The 11,772-nt window shown below is 42.1% G+C and overlaps 1 long non-coding RNA gene across 1 annotated transcript; it reads left to right on the top strand.

Annotated features, from left to right (window-relative positions):
* Positions 1–2,991: 2,991 nt before the first annotated feature.
* LOC123958452 lies at positions 2,992–3,376 on the top strand. Its single transcript, XR_006822069.1, has 2 exons — positions 2,992–3,166; positions 3,255–3,376. It is a non-coding gene; the product is annotated as an uncharacterized LOC123958452 (long non-coding RNA).
* Positions 3,377–11,772: the final 8,396 nt, after the last annotated feature.

Genomic DNA, 11,772 nt, shown 5'->3' with positions numbered 1-11,772 from the left:
CAGGACGGTGGCTGAAACACACAATTCAAGATGGCAGCCAGTCCGCAAACTCAAGCCACAAAGCAACTCTGAGTCTCAAGAATGTAGGACTGAAATATGGAAACGCTTTAGGTGTGACATGGTGATAAAAACTTTTGACCTTTTGGGATGATGCCAAGGAGCCTTGGCCAAGCAAGATATTGCCCGTATGGCCATCCTACGAAGACTTTGTGAGCAAATACATTTGATATTTCAAAGACAGCCAAAGGAAGAAGCTGGCGGCAAGTTAATACCAATATAGGATGGCAAAGCAGCAAACTGCTCCATTTATGTTCATGTCCACATGCTGGTATTGAGGAGATCACTCGGCTGGTCCCACAGGTATAAGATGTTCTCATTTGTAGTTTCATGGACAAATAACAAAGATCCAACATCAGATAAAGGCATTTGGCTCTTTGGAACAGAGTGGGAAGCCCAGTGCAGCACAAGAGGCTGTCCTTCACTAGCGGAACCATTCTCCACACTTGGCACTGGCATAAAAGCAGCTTCTACTCCACTGAAGTACTCACACATACATAGACACAAAGACAGACATGCCCGCTCACACATACACGCAACCCCACATACACAATGCAGGAAGTATGCCTGTCACGGACACGCAGGGAAGGGAGGCAGCAAAAACAACTTTCTATCGACAGGAATAAGAAAAACAACAGTTGAAAGGGGGTCTGCATGAGAGAGAGAAAGACAGAGCGCAAGACAAAGGCATACACTCCGTCAGAACTCATCAGTCTGCAGAGGGGAAATATGTAAGGGAGATGCAACCATATGAGCGCTGTCACTGTCCTCCTGAACACAAGGCAGAGGGGACAGGCTGGTGGAGAGCGAACTGAAAGCCAGGGAACCTTTCAGTAAAAACCTTCCACAGCAACAGGGACATTGGCAGGTTGGTGAGGTTTAAGCATTTCTGGGATGCAGGTATTCACAGTCAACATACAACAGTCTGCAGACTCAATAGAGGTGTAAACACAAGACTAAAACAAACTTTCTTTAGCAAATGAGCAGGCACTATGAAATGGAGATGATTGGTGATGAGGTTTTTTTTGCCCAAAGGCATAGGCTTTGCTAAAGAGAAATAGGGAGAAGAGAAACACATTGGAGAGCTAGTCAGCGAGGGCCAGATTAGCCTAAGGCCTCCAGGGCCATTCTCCAGAAGAGAAGATAAAAGAGCTTATTAATAGCCCTTAGATTTACATGCACTAAGTGGATGTTTATGTTGGAACTTGCTGCTTATGTGTGAACATCCAACAACTGTAAACAGTGCCATTCAGGTCCCATTTCCTTTACATCATTGATATTGTTTCAACTCACAAAATAGGCAGCCAGAGTTCAAAAAACATCATTCGGGTATTATCTTTTAAGTGGTTCCACAGTTCGGTCTCCCCAAGGCGGTAATCAAGAAGCTTCATTGTGCACTTCCTCTTCTGCCTCTTCACGTTACGCTGACTTCAGTATAAACAGTTGAAAAGGGCCAACCAACAGAAGCACTGTTATGTTAGTATGGCGGCTTGGCCTATATGACGTGGTACTAACACACTACTAACAAATACAATACCTATTTGCACCACTAGAGGCAACTACAGACACTGATGTCTGAACGACCAGGTCATGAGGTGGGTTTAACTAAAAGCAGAAAACTCTTTTTTTTTTGGATTTTTTAATTTTTTACCTTTATTCATACGGAGACTACGGTATGTCAGACAAGCATTTATTTCAAATGGTAGATTGCAATACCCTGGAATACAGGGAAACCTATTTGATTTTATCCACCCGTTGCTAAGTAAAGGCTATGACCAAAAACATTACGCCATTGTATTAAAACACTGCGAAGCCCCTCATCAACCACATGAAAGAGAAGCACTCAAGAGGAGTGGGGTTCATGGGGGAGCATACAGCGCATGTCCGTAACCCCTGCTGCCTTTTATTGGACAAATATAAAATTAACAACAGTCAGGAGCTGTAATGGTGAGCCAGGCTGCTTCCAACACAAATTTCCAATTTGAGGTCAGCTGTATGGTCCTATAAAAGTTTACAGGGCTGCTTAAAGAAGAGCTGTCATTTTACAAGAAACAAACTTTTCTAATTAATCATAATGCTAATAACCCCCCGTTTTTTAATGCGCTTCAAGTCTAATGCGTGCCCCTTTTAAAGGTAAAGAGAAAGCAAAGCCCAAACTAATGGCTATTGACACAAATCAATAAAAAAGCTGCTGTTAAACTTTCCTTTCTGGGGCAACTAATAAGAAGACTGTAAAAGTACAATGCACACCAAAGAGAACTGACCTAGCTTTTAGCATTAAATTTTATACTACCCTTCCGCTCATGTTAAAATGTGTAACTTGTCAAAATGTACAATGAGGGCAACAGCACAGGGAGTGCCAATAGTAGCTGGCTGCAGGCTATTAAGACCATTAAAAGAGAGAAAATAATGGAGTAAAAGTTAGTGAAATATGGACTGGGAAAATAGGAAATTGGTTTATAATGAAAGATAAAATGTATACATTTTTGTAAAATATTAGGACATTTGTTTAGTAAAAAAATATTTCTGTTTGACGCATCTGGATTTTTCAAATTTTGATTTGATTTCAGATTTTTCCTCATAATGTCTACAGAGTGATTTGGAATTAAACTTGTCGTATGTAACAGATCCATTTAACATCTAGAACACGTGGACAGGGAGTGTGGAGGTGTTAATGGACTGGTTGACACAAGCATCATGTTCAGGATTCCAGGCTGGAGTGTTCTCTAAGTGTGTAAGGACACCGCAGCTTTGTTCTGCCAGGACATCAAAGGGACAACCCGAGCTATTTGAACAATGACTCCCATCTATATATAGGGGAAGTGATGGAAGAAGAGAGACGGACATGTATGAGGTCACTGTCAGAATGCAAGGAACATCCATGCCAACATCCATCAGGTGATGAAAGAGGGGCAAATACTTCTTCCCTGCCAGTGCAGGGTCAATGACAGGCTTCTGAATATGGCCTCCGCCAAACCACTAAGAAGACTAAGTCACCTTTAAATACTGACTCGGTCATACCTCACCTACCCAAACAAAGAGAAAAGGGCAGCTTTTACCTGCTTAAGCCCTGTCCATCTTGCCTCAGCCGGGTCGGGTCCTATAACATGTGAGACCTCTCCTAGATAAGATCACAGAGAGATTAAGCTCCTGTATCAGAGATTAGGCTAAGTTTGTTTTCTCTCATTTGAACCTAGGTGGGGATAGTCCCTGGGCCTGCGCCCCCCCCAGGCCTGGGCATAATGCCATTAGTGGTGTTTTGTTGACAGCAGGCAACGGTAAATGAGGCCCCGCTTTAATCAGCGGCATGCCGGGCTGGTGTCAGAGTTCCCCCATGTCTCCCAGGTGAAAGATGAGCAGGGAGAGAGGTGTTGTCTCCACGTTAATTAAAACTGCTCCCCTCACGCGAGGACTCAGCGCTGCTACCACCAACCCGCCCCCTGAAACCGCGGCTGTACTTTCAGCATAAACACTAGGCATTAGCTAGGAGAGCAGAGCGAAGGGGCAAGCAGCAAGGGGTGTAATTAATCAGACTAAGATCATGTTCTAACCACTTAAAAACAAGAGGGGGGCATTTATCCGCAGGGAAAACAGGTCTGTTTTGGTTTATGTGGCAACTGAAATGTAGATGAGGTGGTTATTTTGGAAAGAATGTTAACAATGGAAAACAGTAAAGCAGAGTAAAAATGTTTTTTACATCAACTTTTTTTCTGTTTTTGTACGCTCTAGTTTTTACTGCATGGAGTAATAATACCTCCTGCATAATACTATTAATGTACGATTTCAGATGCCATCTCCATTTTTAGTCAAGTTTCAGCACAATGTTAACTTGAATAGCCTTATCCTCTACTCTCTCTTTTCCATTTCTTTCTCATAATAGTACACTACAGTCCATGTCAGAGGGACATGAGATACTGTCCCAGCAGCCTTACTATTTACCCAGAAATCCCATCCTCCACAGCGGCTTCCTGTTCCCTTGAAGTGAGACATCCTTTCCTGGGGGATCAACTGGACGAACCAGACACAGAGATGCGGATGCTTCTTTAGCCTGGCCATGCCTAGTTACAATAACACCTTCATGCTGTTGTCCCAGCAGCCTGCCCTGATACACCAGCCCCATCCCAGCCAGGAGCGCCAGGCAGGAGGCCTGCTGTGTCCTCGATCTGGCCTGGGCTGAAGAGACAAAGAGTGCTTGCTGGAGGGTGGGTAGATGGGGTGGATGGGGGTTAGTCGGGGAGTCCCTCTCTTCCCTCCCGTACACTATGAAACGTTCCAGCCTCTGATGCAAATGAGGTGGTGGGGGCAAAGAGAGAAAAACAACATGAAGGGAAAAACGGACACAAAGGAGGGATGGGAGGGGAGAAGGCCTCCTAAAGCAGTGCAGCACTGAGGGCCTTTTCAAATCATGGCAGCAGTGAGTGTCAATCAGGCAGTCAACGTTAACAATGTTAGGCCAGAACAAGCAAGGCTAATGTCCTCTTTGCTTTTCCCAACCCCCACCAACAGAGCCTCCCCAATTCCCCACCTTCCACAAGCCCCTTGTGACCACATGAATCTGACTAGTGACAGCTCGCCATCCTGTAATTTGCCAATTTGCACGCATGTCAAAAAGCCAGACCATTGTGAATTATGGCCACAAAGTGGGGATAGGCCGAAAGAAGTGCAAGAGATCTGCAACACAGGGGAGGATAATGGAGATGACGGGAACACAGCAGGACAAAATAGATTTGAGTGAAGGCTGCTTTCAGTGTGTGTGCCTCCTTCATAGTGAACATTTGACTCACTTGATTTATGCACAACACGGCCTGGTGGGCCTTGTTCACATGCCTTGTGTATTTTTTTGTTCATGAAATTGCATGTTCAGGATTGTGATGTATGCATTTGTTTATGTGTGTGTATGAGTGAGCAAGATTGTGTCTTCTCTGACAAGACTATGTGTGCCATTCGTCCTATGAGCACCGGTGTTAGGAGTTGAACAAGTCTATCCGAGGCTGCTGCGCAGAAAAGTGGGGGATGAGGGTGATTATCCACGGCTGAGCCATTAATCTTGAGCATTATCAACACCTTGCTGGTGCAATCTGTGTTTCAATCCAACAGTCCGTGAATAGTTCTCCACCAGTGTTTAGCTGTGGGTTATAGTGAGGATACAGGACTATTCAGAGCTACAGCATCTATAAGACTAGTAATATAAAAGATATCACTAGCACACAGTCTACTACTTACACATCATCAAGACTTATAAGGAATTACAGCCAAACAATTTTTCCCAGTGGAAAAGGAAATATACCTTTAATGTTCATATGTGCATGTCCAAATACACTCATGCACACATACACACACTCTAACACAAGAAATAACCATGAAGCCTATATAAATCTCTATCAGGAAGCCAGCCAACCTCTCTGCCCCTTGTTGGTGAAAACCATATAATAGTCTGAGGAACCAGAAACACATTTTCTGGATAGTTGGCAGCAAATGTCCCATAATGGTTTGGACTGGGTAACTTTCTAAATGTTATTTTTATTGTTGGGTCTAAAAGGTAGGAAAAAAAGAATTGAAAACCCTACAATTGTGATCTAGGTTATGTATGTAAAAAATAACACAGAGAGCAGATGTGGTGCCATGAAACCCCAGCCCACACAAACATATCCTGACAACCAAAATAAACACGCTGCAAAACTGTTTTGTCCTTTTACACAAAAATAACAACAAGTCAGCACTTGTAAACTTTTTGCATCATCACATTCACATGAAGTCTCATCTTACAAAGACCCCAAAAAATGGCAAGTTATCATTGCAACTTGTCATTTGGCAATGCAGTGGCTGAGTCTGCCCTTTACACTTGTTTAACAATATTTTTCATCGCCAAAACAGTCCCGATCACTGATTAACATCTGACAAAGGAGCACTCTCAACCTGAGATCCTCAAACCATCCGTGAAAGTGAAAATGAGAAGCAATTCTGTTAAACACTCCACATTATGATGGCTATTTACCACACCATTGTAACTCTAAAGGGTGGACCTTTAAATGTCTCACAAAGTAATCTTGCCTTGTGTACAGTTCACTGAATTCTCTCTCCTGCTGGCCCTTCAATCCGTCTTGTGTTACTTGCCTTCCCAAGTGTGAGATGTTAGAAGGCTGAAAGGAGGACAAAGCTGACATTGCTTGTGGCTTTTCAAAGTTGTGTCATTTACTCATGGGTAAGGATGTTACGTGGCCATGAGCATGATTGTTTAGAGAGCAAAAGTGAAAGGGAAAGTGTTTGTGCTGAGTTTAGTTAAGTGGTCTGGTGTCTTGAGCTGCAAATGTGTCCTTAATATTTTAATAGTGCACAGCATGTGCAGGCCAGAGCTGTTTGTTGGCTTGCAAAGACAGAAGGTGGGGGATGACTGTAAAGTTACTAATCACTGTCACAGGTTAGCAAGGTTTTGTGTGGTCAGCACCACGCACCATGTGCTCTGGCACTTTCCAGAGGTGCAGTGATAGTACTGACATTTTTCAACTTACAAAGGTAGCTTAGGTTTCTTATACCCCATCCACACTGCTGCGTTTTCGCTTTAAAACGGAGAACTTTTGCTACGTTTGCACCTCCCGTCCAGACTGACACAGCGAAAACGAAGACCTAAAATGGAGAAGCTTGAAAACGCTGCCGACCCCGTTTTTCGTTTTGAAACTCTGGAGGGACAAAAACGGAGGAGTTTGGAAACGATGACAGACACTCACGTTTAGCTCTCTGATTGTGTCTTATAATTCATGCAAAGCAGACACAGCATGCTACTGAGTATTTGACTTGATATTTTTATTAAAATGTTTTGTACCGTGCAATAACAATTATAGCCCACACTTGTACCTTGCATGTTGCCATTTACTTTGCAACAGTTGCAAATTATTAAAAATTAAATTTGCAACTTCCGGTTTAGCCCTCCGCTAACGTGAATGGGGGTAAAACTGTAAACTTGCGGCTGGTGTAGCCGGTCATTTCGACCGAATGGATCACATTTTGATAGTGAAATTTCGCTCGGGTTGTGACGGTCAAATATATAGATCCACCGTGTTACAGCCGCCGTTTTGGCCGCTAGTAAAAGTTACTTCAAAGCACAGGCACTTCCTGTCGGCTCGGAGGCATTGCGAGGCTGCCCAGCCGACCAATCACAGTGCTCACGGTCCGCGTTGCCTCGATGTGTAGTTACATTTTTGAGGAGGTGCACGTCAGGTGATGGCGTAGGTGCCGGCGTAGGGTACGGGGCTACGCAGAGGCTACGCCGTCAATTTGACGCAGAAGTATAAATTGCACTAAAGGCCGGTGACTGTATAGCTGTGACATCATAACCTTATAGAAGTCCCTACGGCTTGCTGCATTTATCCGACATGATAAATCTGCAGGGAGGCACGGTCGTCTGGTGGATAGCACTGTGGCCTCACAACAAGACGTTGGTGAGCAAGATGGCTCAAACCCCGGTTCATCCGGCCTTTCTGTGTGGAGTTTGTATGTTCTCTGTAGCCCTGCAATGGATTGGCGATCTGTCCAGGGTGTACGTTGCGAAGCAAACAGCGCCAGATTCATGGTAATATAGCTGGCTGTCCCTGCCTTGCATCACTATAGACTAGTATAAACAAATCGTTCCACATTTGTTTTGTACCATTACATCATTTCTTTCAGGCTAAAATCAACACTTTGACATAATTCTAGTTGTACACAGGATTGTAATATGGATCATGTTAGCTGGTGAAGTAATGCAACAAGCCATAGTGTTACAACTATAGCTGGTCAGCATTAGCCGGAAAGATTACACTGTCTAACTTAAGCAAACTAAAACTCAAAATCACAAGATGTTTCACATACAGTCATGTTAAAAACAACTCTGGGTCTGTTTTTATATTCAAAACAAAGCAGAGGTCTCTGCATGACTCAAATGCCTTTCTGATGTTGACCCATGTTTTTGCCCAACTTTGATCTGATGTTTGCTTGATTTCACCACATAAAACATGTTGTTGTTTTTTATCCTTATGTGGCAATTGTGTTAAAGTCTGTGTTTTGTGCTGGGAGCCAGCTGTTTATTGGTGCTAATTGAGGTGTTGTTGCTGTGTGTAGTTCAGGGTCCAGAATTCAGAATCAGTAGGCTGGAAGTTCAGGAGAGCGCATGAATGACACAGCCTATGTAAACCAATATATTTGGCAGAAAATCCAACCCAATTTCTTCACGTACGAAGCAGCATACAGATCATCAGACGTAACCGAGAAAGCTGGCAAATGGTTCATTTTTATGTGAAGTTACAATCTGTTCAAAAATAGCCAATAAAAGAGCGATTATTTTCATTAAAAAACTACAAATAGCCCCTTTAAATTGTTTTGCATCTTTAACAGCACAAATAACAATATTATTGATTGTAGCACTTCAGATTACGGCCAGCCCGCAACGTTTCCAGTGTAATTTTTTGGTAGTGATGATGTACCAGTACAGTATGTACTGCTAGATAAATGTAGGGACAAGTAAACAACATTCGAAGTTAGGGGATAATGGGGTAACAATCTGGGAACCTAAAAATAATTTACTAGGCAGGTGAAGACAAAGTAATAAGCTAAAAATGAGCTACTGGGACAGAGGAAGCCTGCATAAACATAGTTATGGGAAAGTTTAATGTCAAAGTGCAGAGAAAGTGTACATTTAACTGTTGAAATAAAAAACACAAACAGGATGCCAGTTATCCTCATCTCATGCACACTTTGACACACATAACACAGCATTACTAACCGGAGCTCTACTCCTCATATATTCTTTTGCTCTTACTCCATGTCCTAATAATAAATATTTCCCTTCACACACAACATCAGGCCGCAGGTTGGTTTCCTTCAGAGTAATTGATGTGAAGGTTCTGCTGAAACCAACCCTGCACGCATTTCAAAGAGGTGAGCAGGAAATCAGGCCATCAGCGGCGGAACACTGCATTCCTATCACGCAGCTCGGGTCAGAACCTCTGGTAGAGTCAGGATTTGTAGCTTAAAAGCTGTCAGAAATGATCATTCTGTTCTGCAACTGCACCCCCACCCTGACACAGCCCCTCCTTTTGTTAAATTAAAGGATGTACCCCAACAGATTTGGCGACCTGCTCTCTCTTTTGCTCAGCCCGTTCTGGTCTAGGCTAAACACAGTTCAGGTTGTGGAGGTAGTGCAACGCTGTCGTACAGGGGGAAAGAAAGGCAGAGTTACTGGATATTTCCCAGGGAGCCAGGGTGGAGAATCAGTTTCCATTTCACCATGACCTTTCTCCGGTCCCAACGGTGGTCAGCTCCACCGCTACCTCCTTCCTCTCACATCCCCACTGAGCAGACTCCGCTCCACTGCTGTCTCTCTTTTTTTGGTTTGTCAACCTATCCATCTCATACTTTTTACTCGGATAAGACAGAATAGCCCCCCACCCCCAGAGAGATCAAATTCCCATAGCTCATCAATCTTCACATCAGCTGTTTACACCAATTCAAATGTTAGCATTGCACACAGTGCAAATGCGTAACTAATATGCAACTGATGAATACGAAGAAAATTACCCCTAAACAACGCCATATCAAATTAAGGACCACCAACTACATCTAAATAAAGCTGTAATTGCAGTGAATTTTCCCCTCAGGATGGGAGTCATCCCTCTCCAACACCCAAGCTATTCTTAGTGTCTGTTAGTATTGTTTTCAGTCACCAAACCTTACTGTCATATTAATACGTGTGTGATGACTATGCCAACAATGCCGGGAAGCTGTTTGTCACCCGGCTGACCGCACAAACTCTGACACACTCTGGACACACCCTTCACTCTAACTGTAACCATTTATATTGACCTTTTCCATGTACTTTTTAGGTACATACAGTAGTTTGCAGTCGTATCCAGAGAGAGGCAGATCTTTATAAAAGCATGCAGGGATCAAACCAAGGCACCCAGGCAATATGTAACAAACTATAATCTTGGTTTAATCACAGAACCATTCTAAAATATTTCTCCCAATACTTTTCCATTTCAGTAATAAGAAGAGATGCATGAAAACATAGTCCATTTTTGTAAGTAATTACAATACCTTGTAGCAATTCCATGAGCCTCAAAATTGGAAATTCATTATTAAAATGTAAAAAAAAAAAAAGGAAACTATAAATATAAAATATACAATAAAAACATTGAAAATGAGTCAGAATGCTCAAACAATGTGATGTGGGACATCAATGCCAACTCAATCACAGTTTTCAGGGTATCACCATAATGTTACCCAGTCGGTAAAGTTGAGTACCCAGTCGCAACCATAATCCATAATTAAGCACCTTTCTTATCAGAACATTGTCACCTTCGTATGTTAAAAAAAACAACAAACAAAAAATGTTTGATCGGGTTGAAAGAAAGCCAAGTTGAGACAAACAATAACCTCAGACTCACAGAATGAGGCTGAGGACGACTATGTGATCTGGTCAAAAGCTCCAGAAGATCCTCACAAATGGACCTTGGGGTGAGAATGTTTTCTCAAGCTAGATACAACTTGATGATGTTCAACTGTTTACACTAAAGGCATTTCTATTTCCGTCCATTTTTATTTTTTGTCATAGTACTGATTTCTCAAATATAGTGTTTAATTTGAGGCACATTCTGCATTCTTTCACTGCATTACGCCTCATTTCTTAAATAAAATAAGAGTGGAGTGGGGGGCTACATAACAAGTGTGGTTAATTGCAAATTCCACTGGATTTACTAAGGTTCACTCAATTTGCGAGGGTCACTTTTACGTGAAGCAGGTGCAAATTTAAACATCTATATTGAAGGAATGTGGTGGTAAAAAAAATCACCTGGCCTCTCCTATTAAAATGTCAATGACAGAGAATTTGTGTATTTTGAAATGCGTGAAAGAAATATTCACTGAATCAGTTAAAAAAAAACAACAACCAAAAAACAGCTTCTTTAAAAGACAGACAGCAGAAGCCAAAAATAAAAATGAAATAGATTTCTAACACCAAACAAAAAGGAGATGAAAAGTTGTGACTACATATGTGCTCATTAAACTTGCATTCATGTCCACTGAAGTGCAGTAGTAATTGGACTCACTGAAGACATTTACATTGCATTTGCTTGTATTCTGTACTGAGCATTCTTTTCTTTTGTACATACAGTAGTTTTATGTAGTGGCATTTAATGTCTTTAGAAGTTTAACTCCAACTGCAATAATCTTACAAAATTTTATTATTATATTTTTTAGAATTTTAAACACCCATATCATTTCCTTAGTTAATGCTGAATTGTGGCTTTCCTAAACCTTTGTGAATATAATTATTTAATTATCTACAGATCTGTACATTTTGTGTGTGGTATACACATGTTTGTCTATGGTATAATCTAGCTTCATTATAACAAACTGACAAGGCGGTCTCTGTTGGTCAGGATTGCTAAAACATTGCCACTGGCGTTACGGTAATCATTTTCACTCTCACTCAAATTCATGTATATGCTCACAAGTACTTGTTCCGCTCTTTATGTGGCAGAGACAATGCTAAAAAGCAGAGGACACACACAGACAGACAGCAGCACCTGTGACATCATTCTGCAGACACGCCTATCCAACGCTTAAGCAAAAACAAACCTTCACTACAGAAAATAGAGAGACAGCCTAATCGCCCCAACGTTTGCGCTCTTCATACATTGATAAATGAAGCCATTGTGCAGTGATTATCACAGTTATTCATAG

Source organism: Micropterus dolomieu, linkage group LG20 (genome assembly GCF_021292245.1).
Source record: "Micropterus dolomieu isolate WLL.071019.BEF.003 ecotype Adirondacks linkage group LG20, ASM2129224v1, whole genome shotgun sequence".
NCBI classification, from domain to species: domain Eukaryota; kingdom Metazoa; phylum Chordata; class Actinopteri; order Centrarchiformes; family Centrarchidae; genus Micropterus; species Micropterus dolomieu.
Note: the sequence above shows the minus strand (reverse complement) of the source record. Positions and strands in the feature narration are given on the sequence as shown.